The 8,605-nt window shown below is 37.4% G+C and overlaps 1 protein-coding gene across 9 annotated transcripts in view; it reads left to right on the top strand.

The window, feature by feature from the left end:
• The window catches only part of DMD (dystrophin), a 9,298,038-nt gene that overhangs the window by 874,123 nt on the left and 8,415,310 nt on the right, over nucleotides 1-8,605 (top strand). The window lies entirely within an intron of this gene.

Genomic DNA, 8,605 nt, shown 5'->3' with positions numbered 1-8,605 from the left:
CCCTCCAACATGTCCTATTTATTGTTCTGGTGAGGTTTAGATCCCTAGAGCATGTAGCTGGAGGGGATATGGTTTTCTTTAGGTGGAGCACGTCCATCCGTTCTGGGTTGTACATGGCCTTGTATGTCAGGCAGAGATCATTCTGAATAGGCGGTATGCAACCGAGTACAGCTGGAGTTACTTCAGTCGAGCTACATAGGGCATCTTTTTGAGGCCAGTGATCCTCTTGGTGAGGTACTTCTGTGGTCTTTCTAGCTGTTGCAGGTGTCTTGTAAGGTACATCCCAAATGGGGCATTGTACTCTATGATGGGTCTGATGACCACTTTTGATCTGGATGTGAACTATTTTCTGATTAGGTGGGCCACATAGAAGGATTTTCTAACCACTTTGGCAATGTTATTATCAAAGGAGAGATTAGTATCTGCTTGGGTCCCCAGATCCCTTATTATGTCTTCCATATTTAGGGGACTACCAGCTATGTGGTAGTTTGTGGGTACTTTGCTTTTTTACAAAGGGGATAACTATGCACTTTTTGGCATTTAGCTTGAGGCTATGATTTTGACACCAGGTATCCATCTCAGTGAGACCCTTTTGGAGGATGTCTGTGTCAGCCAGAGAGTCAGTTATGACCCCTTGTTTACAGTCGTCTGCAAACATGGTCAGCTATAGTCCTCCTGTGCTTGCCTGTACCTCTGAGAAGTATATGCTGTACAGGAAGGGTCCTAGGACTGAGCCTTGGGGAACACCACTTGTAACTTGTTTAGAGCCGGACCTAACACCCACAACTCTCACCATGTGGGTTCTGTCCTTAAGCCAGTTGGCAACCCATCTTGTAACGTAAGGGTTTATGTTCAGGCTGGTGAGCTTGTCTATAATACCAGAATGGGGAATGGTGTCAAAGGCCTTTGCAAGGTCTAAGTAGGCTGTGTGTACCACCTTTCCCTCATCTATAGCCTTTGTAACTGTCTCAAAGAAGTCCATCTAGTTTCGGAGGCATGATCTGCCCTTAACAAAGCCAAACTGGGTAGGGTCCAGTGTTTGGAGGTTCCCAATGTCTCTGTTAATTACTCCGCACTCTAGAGTTTTTTCGAGAGAGTGGTGGAATGATGAAAATTCCTAGACAGGAACATAATGTAAATAAAATAAATAAATAAATAACTTGGGAACAAATGTATGCATATTACAAATGTATATGGATATGTGTATACATATATGTATATATTGTCACTTTCATTTCAGGGGCACGAATAGAGTCTTCATGGATTCTGTTCAAGCAGCTTTATTTTATACAAACGCATCACTATAAAGACTTACTGACTCTAACTTAATTAACCTCTATACCAGCTAACAGCTGTGATCATGCATGCTCACTCTCTGGCTGCTCCTTCAAAATGACACTAGGAATTGCACGTGAGAGGACTTTATGTACATGCACGCACAGCCTCACATGCTTCTTAAAGATATAGTACACCCTTTACACTATGATCTACATCCTCCGTTTTTGAGAAATAGATCATGCTATTGTCATGAGAATATTTGACATGCAGAAATCAGAGGTAATCTTTAGTCGTGCTTTATACAATACTAAATGCACATGTATGTACAATGAAGTCCATGTTGCTGCTTATTTCACACTAGGCTTAGGTACTCACCCATATTATGTGACATAAAACCGGGCATTAGATTTAGCAACTGGAACAGTTTCTGTAAGATGGTTGACCTGTGGAATATTCAAATCACTATCTTGAATGGAGTCAGAATTTTGAAGACATTCTGGTCTGGAAGCAGTGTCTGACTCGCTCTTTGATTTAAAGTCCACATCAAAGACACAATGTTGTGATTGCAATGATGATGCTGATTCTGGTACAGGAAGAAGATGTCTGCGATTCCTCCTATACTTCACACCTTCAGAATTTACCAAATAAGTTCTTGGCTAGACACAGATGCCTGTAATCTGCCCCATTCGATCCAAACCTTTTGTTGTCTGGATTCATACCATCTCTCTTTCCCTCAGTGGATGAAGTAATCTGCTCGATCTGTCGTAACTAGATTTCTGGATATTATGCTTCTTAAACAATGGAGCCATGATGGTTTTAGTGTTCTTTGGTTTAAGCTGCAACAGGCTTTAATAAATAGGTAGCATAGTTTTAGTTTGCCTGGAAAGTAGTCTTTGAGCAGGTGAGGCAAGAATAACATCACGGAGTATGTTTCTGAGATTAAGCAAATTCAAGAATACATTGGTATTGTCACACTTTGACCTTTCAAGTAACTGCTTTGCACTCTGCACTGCACATTTAGCTTTGGACTGAGGATACTGAGGACTACTAGTGAGATTTACAAAGTTCCCATTCATTTAAAAATTTCTGTAACAGCTGACTAGTAAATTGAGTACCATTGGCAGAAAAAAGTTTGTGTGGACTACCATGAACTGAGAAATGACATTTCACCTTATTAATAACAGCAGTTGAGGTTAGGTTAGGTAGTAGATCAATCTCACACCAATTCGAATAAGATTCTACCAAAACCAAGTAGTGTTGATTGTTGCACTCAAAGATATCACTTGCTACAGTAGACCAAGGGAGTTCAGGAACTGGACTTAGATGAAGTGGTTCTCTTTGCAAATGTGATCTAGTACTATTGCATACTGAACAAGAAGAAAGAACTCTATCAATGTATTTTGGTAATGAAGGCCAAAATACAAATTCTCTTGCAGTTCTCTTAGTGAATGTGGACCCTGGGTGACCACAATGCAAAATCTGGCTATATTCTTATTGTAAGGAAGCAGGAACAAGTTTAGGACCTTTGAAAATAATGCCATCTTCTGTCAGTAATTCACCTCTGTAAGGAAAATACGTTTGAACTTCAGGTGATACACTAGATTGCTTTGACGACCATCCAACATTAATATATTGATTGAGCTTCTGCAAAATTGGTTCAGTCTGAGTATGATCTCTGAACTCATCAAGTTTACTGGTGGAAAAATTATGCACTAACATCACATTAAAGTCAAAAGTATCTGTGTTAAGCAGTTCTTTTGTAATCCTGGGAGATCTGAATAAAGTAATCCTGGGAGATCTGAATAAAGTATCAGCCAGACAGAGCAATTTGTCTTTAGCATAGCAGATTATGAAATTGTACTTTTGCAATTTGAGCATCATTCTTTGTAATCTCAATGGAGCAGAATGCATAGGCTTCCTTAGAATAGTAACTAGAGGTTAATGATCAGTTTCAATCTGAATAGATCGACCATAAATATAATCATGAAACTTGGAGCATGCAAATTCTTTTGCCAAAAGTTCCTTCTCAGTTTAAACATACTGCATCTCAGTTTGCGTTAGTGTTCTATATGTGTAGGCTACTTATATGCCCTCTTGAAGTATAACTGCAACAAGACCAAATTTTGAAGCATCATAGGAAAGAATAACTGGTTTGTTCACATCATAGTATTTTAATGTAGGTGGGGTGGCAATGTTATGCTTATGGTCCTCAAATGCCTTCTGGTGATGTTCCAACCATGCAACATTTTTGTGTGTGAGCTCTCTTAAAGTTGCTGTCAACTCACTGAAATCTGGTATACATTTGCATAAATAGTTGACCATACTCAGAAAATGCTGTAAAGCTTGTACATTATCTGGTGCTGACATTTCAAGAATAGCTGCTTGTTTGATTGGAACTGGTCTCAAGCCTGTACTCATAAACAAAAATGGCCTATGTACATAAGTTCTGGAAGTCTAACTGCATTTCAGAGGACTGAAATGTAAGTTTACTTCATGTGCTCTGTCTAGAACTTTCTTAAGGCTTCTGTCATGCTCTGCTTCACCACTGCCTCCAACTAATAGATCATCTACAATTATGCCACAGGGATATCCCATAAAAAATTTGTTCCATTGCAAGCTGAAAAACTTCACTTGCAGAATTTATTACAAATGGCACACACAGGAATCTGTATCGGCCAAACGGAGTACCAAAAGTAGTTAGAAATGAGGATTTGCCATCCATCATCACTTGCCAAAACAAACTCTTTGCATCCAAAACAAAAAATACAGTGACATTCAGTATTAGAGCTGCAACCTCTTCAACTGTGTGCATTGCATGATACAGTCTTTTGTTCAAATCTGTTGGGTCAGTGCATATTCAGATTTCATCGGAGCCTTTTTTGTGAGTGACTACCATGGATGATACCCATTCAGTTGGTTCTGTGACTGGACAGATCACACCTTGCTGCACCATTTTATCCATTTGAGTCTTAACCTCTTCTTGCTGGTCTGACTACTGGAGTGACCTCTAGGTCTAACTTCATGGAATACACAACTGGAGGTTTGCCTAACTTGTCATCTAAAACATCAGCATACTCTGAGAAAATGGCTTCTGAAAAATTAGAACTCAGAAATGCACTTATGTGATGAATGTCTTTAGCAAAAGAAAACAGAGTTTTTCTTAAACTATCTTTGAATCCCAATAAAGATTGCACTTGTCTTCAGCCTATGTAGAATAACAAGTTGTAACAGTTCTCAGCCAAATAACATGAAAGTTTCACTAAACCTTTGGTTTGAGTTTCTTCACCTCCATAAGCAGCAAGTCTAGGACTACTGGTTACACTTAGTTGTTCAATAGTTCTCACTCTAGCAAATGTGTCTGCTGATATAACATTACACTTTGAACCAGTGTCTACTTTGAGCTCTGTAGATCTTACATTAATCTGGACAGTACAAAACACTTCACTTCTTGTTAATAAGTTCACTGCATCAGCTCCTTCACCAAGCAATGATACACCATCTACATATTAAGCTGACTGCTTTGGCTCTACTTGATCAAATTGTTTATTTTTGTGTGACCTTTCTTTACAACTGTGTGAGGATTACTTAATTTGCAAAACATTTGCAAATGGTTCCATTTTTTACACTTGTGACATTGATGACCAAACGCTAAGCACTTCCCTCTTTTAGACTGGGAAAGATAACAATAAAGCTAGATTTGGGTTTTGCTGATTCTTGCTTATACTGCACTGAGCTGGCGCTGGAGCTTGCAACCTTTCTTGGAACTTTCTAGAAAGCCTCATGCCTTCTTTGGAAACCCTGTAGCTGCCACATGCTTAGGCCTGCTCTTGTTTGCTAAGTGTTGCATACTGTCTACATGTGCTCTAGAGCCAACTGAAACCACACTCTTGTCAGTCGCAAGCATACTTGTGTGTTTCTCTGTCACCTCATGGATTTGACAAATCTTTATGGCTTTGCTCAACATTAAATCACTGTCACAAAGTAAAATCTTTCTCACAGCAGCACTGTTAATACCACATACAAGCCTGTCCTTTATCAGCTCGTCTTTTAAATCACCAAACTGACACATTTTTGCTTTGTTTCTCAAGTCAGTTATATAAGCTGCAAATGTTTCCCCTGGTTTTTGATATCTTGTGTAAAACAAATGCCTCTGTAATGTAGCATTCATCTGGGTATTACATATATCTCTGAACTTGCTCTTCAAACTCTCGGGGTCTTCCATTGATTTAGCTTATACAACAATATGGAGGTCCGCACCTTCTCCTTCATATACTGCTGGTGCATACACAAAAAATGAATGCTCTCTTTCTATGGCCTCTGACTCTGCTAGGTTTAGCAAAATGAATTCCCTTATGCATGCATCTCTGTCTACATAATCTGCTTGCATAGAAATATTTTAGTCTTGCTCAAATATTCTCCAGCTCTCTGCAATATTCTGATCAAATAACCGGCGGTAGGGGTTTTCGGAATCCGTCTGCCATATTAACACATACCAGTAAAGGGTTTTGCAAATAAGCCTAAACATACACACACATGCACATATGCAGAACTAATGGCAGTAATTGTCCAATGCCTTTGTACTCTGAACTCTTATACCTTTGTTGGCTTTTCAGAATTATGCAAATCAACAAACTCGTAGTACTTTCGAATAACTGGACTTTGCGAAATAAACTTTTCAGGCATTTTGGTACTTTTGTAATGTCATGGTAAGGGTGAAAATACTAAAGTCATTTATCATCATCTGCTAAAGTCATTAACCATTATTTTAAGAAACATTCAAGTAGTTTATGATGTGACTGAATAACTGATGAGCACTGTAATACTCTTGTAACGTCATCTTTTGCAAGAAAACACCTCTTATCAGTGTAAGAAACATGTCAAGTAACTCCACAATCCAAATAAATCGAACATCTGTTGCCTTAAACCCAAGAACTTTTTGAAGTAATTGCACTTTGTGAATAACTGCATACAGCACATTGAAATGTCCCCAAACTGGTAGTACCTTGCTAGGCAACTCTCTACAGTACAAGAAGCACTCTGTAATGGCGGCACTTTGTGAATAGACACACCCAGCACCAGAAACTTTTTGAAATGGTTATACTTTGACTGTATTGCACAAAATAGTTGCACTTTGCACACAATAAACACTTTGAAATACATGCACAGTAATAAGCATACAATGCAAGTGCTTTTACACACTTTGAGATACTTTAAATAACTCTGTTTATGCCCTTGATTCAATATTAAATTGCAGTTATGCCCGAACATAACGCTTTGCCAAAACACATACGGTTGCCTTGCTTTATCTGCCCATTTCCTTTTCTTATTATATTTGTTTTGCTCATTCAAGCCCTTTTCATGCCCGATATACTTTTCTTGTGCTCACTTTACTCTAAACATGCCCAACTTTGTCTTGAGCACACTTGTTTTGCTTTAAACATACTTGTTTTGCTTTACTGTTAATCATTTCATCAAATATTTTTATCTTAAACATTTTCTATAGCTAACAAACTGTTTATACTTTGCACTTGCCTAATAATGTGGTTTGTGCACTTGTAATGCCCTGTTTTGTCTTTATTATCGAATAAATAGTTTGTGTTTTTTGTCATTGCGTTTGATTCTTTCCGGCTCTGTTTGTGCTCTTTTCTCTTGGTTTTACCGTCACTGTTGTCTTTGCACCTCATGGCTCCGAATATTCTTCTCTCTTCCATCCTGGTTCTGACACCATATTGCTTTCATATCTGGGACACGAATAAAGAACCTTTTTGGGTTCTATTCAAGCAACATTATTTTATACAAACGCATCACTATAAAAACGTACTGACTCTAATTTAAATAACTTATATAACAACTAACAACTGTAATTGCGCATGCTCAGTCTTGGGCTGCTCCTTCAAAATGGCACTAGGAATTGCACGTGTGAGGACTTTATATACGTCCATCTACAGCCTTGCATGCTTTTTAAAGATATACCACTCACTTTACATATGATCTACACATATATATATATATATATATATATATATATATATATATAAATAGAGAGAGAGGTATATAGATATACACACACAGACACAAATGATTAAGCAAAAAATATATTTATATATGTATGCATGATTAAGTAAAAAATAAAAAACCCTGAAAGTCTGACATGTATAATCTGGCAACATAAAGAATATGGTAATAAAAACAAATTTTGCACATGTGAACCAAATATTTTATATACCCCTCAACTGTATAGATTTTTGCCTCATATTTTTAGTCCATTTCTCCTAAAATTATGCTTTTCTGGCAAACTGTTGGCAAATCATTGAGTGTTGAATTCAGAAAATAATGACAGACATTTGAGTTTCAGACTTCATACCCTTCAGGAAATTCATGCTAATGCAAAACTGCTATTCTAGCAATTTCTTAAATTTGTAAGAATAGTATTTAAAAAGTGACTCTATTTCTCGACCTTTGTCCCCCCATTATTGATGGCTTAGTTGAAATTTCTTACTCTAAGAGGCTGAGAGGTGTGTATAAGGCACTTATTTGACAGTAACATCTGATCCCGTGATAATGGCACTTATTCTTACATTCCAGATGTCTTACAGTATAGAAAGATACTCGGGTAACGTTGCATGAAAATAATCACCGACAGTGTTGTACCTCTAATCCAGTAACACGTTTTAAACTTCTCAGTGTATTAATAGCTGGACAATTTGAGCATCTCACTGTGGATTTGCAATACACATAGTGACTGAAAGCTGTACATCCCAACAACTTTTATATACATGTTGTAGAAAGATGGGAGTTCATTTTAAGCTGATTATAATACCATGTTAGATTTATTTCCTCATCTTTTACTAAATTTGGACACTGATGCAGACACTCAATTTAGAATATTATTACTTAAAATAATTGGCAGATAATTGTCAATAATTCTTCAAATGCAAGAAGAGTTTCTCCCCTAAGATTATTAATCCTTCCAGACTGTCTCACAAAGTTAATGGTATCAGAATATTGGGACTCAGTAGTGTTCTTGGCATCTTTATTATTATTATTTATTTATTTATTAAAATGTTTTGACTGGGAAAGTCCGATTAGGATAGAGCCTATTTTCAGTGGAAGCATACCTTTGTACTTCCAATATTTATTGGTAGAGCTTGTGTACCAATCTATGCACCAAGTCTCTTGAGGCTTGCATGTATTCAGATGCTGTACTACAAATGCATTTTACTCTCACGAGTTGAGGTTTAAGAGCACTCCTCATAATATGTGTAAGGTGGTAACTATAATAGGGCAATTGATAATTTTTAGTAAATGGTTTTCTATTAAAGCTGCT

The sequence above is a fragment of the Protopterus annectens genome, chromosome 5.part0 (genome assembly GCF_019279795.1).
Source record: "Protopterus annectens isolate FY-2018-M chromosome 5.part0, PAN1.0, whole genome shotgun sequence".
In the NCBI taxonomy this organism is placed as follows: Eukaryota; Metazoa; Chordata; order Ceratodontiformes; family Protopteridae; genus Protopterus; species Protopterus annectens.
The sequence above is the reverse complement of the archived record's forward strand: the minus strand, read 5'-3'. Positions and strand labels throughout refer to the sequence as shown.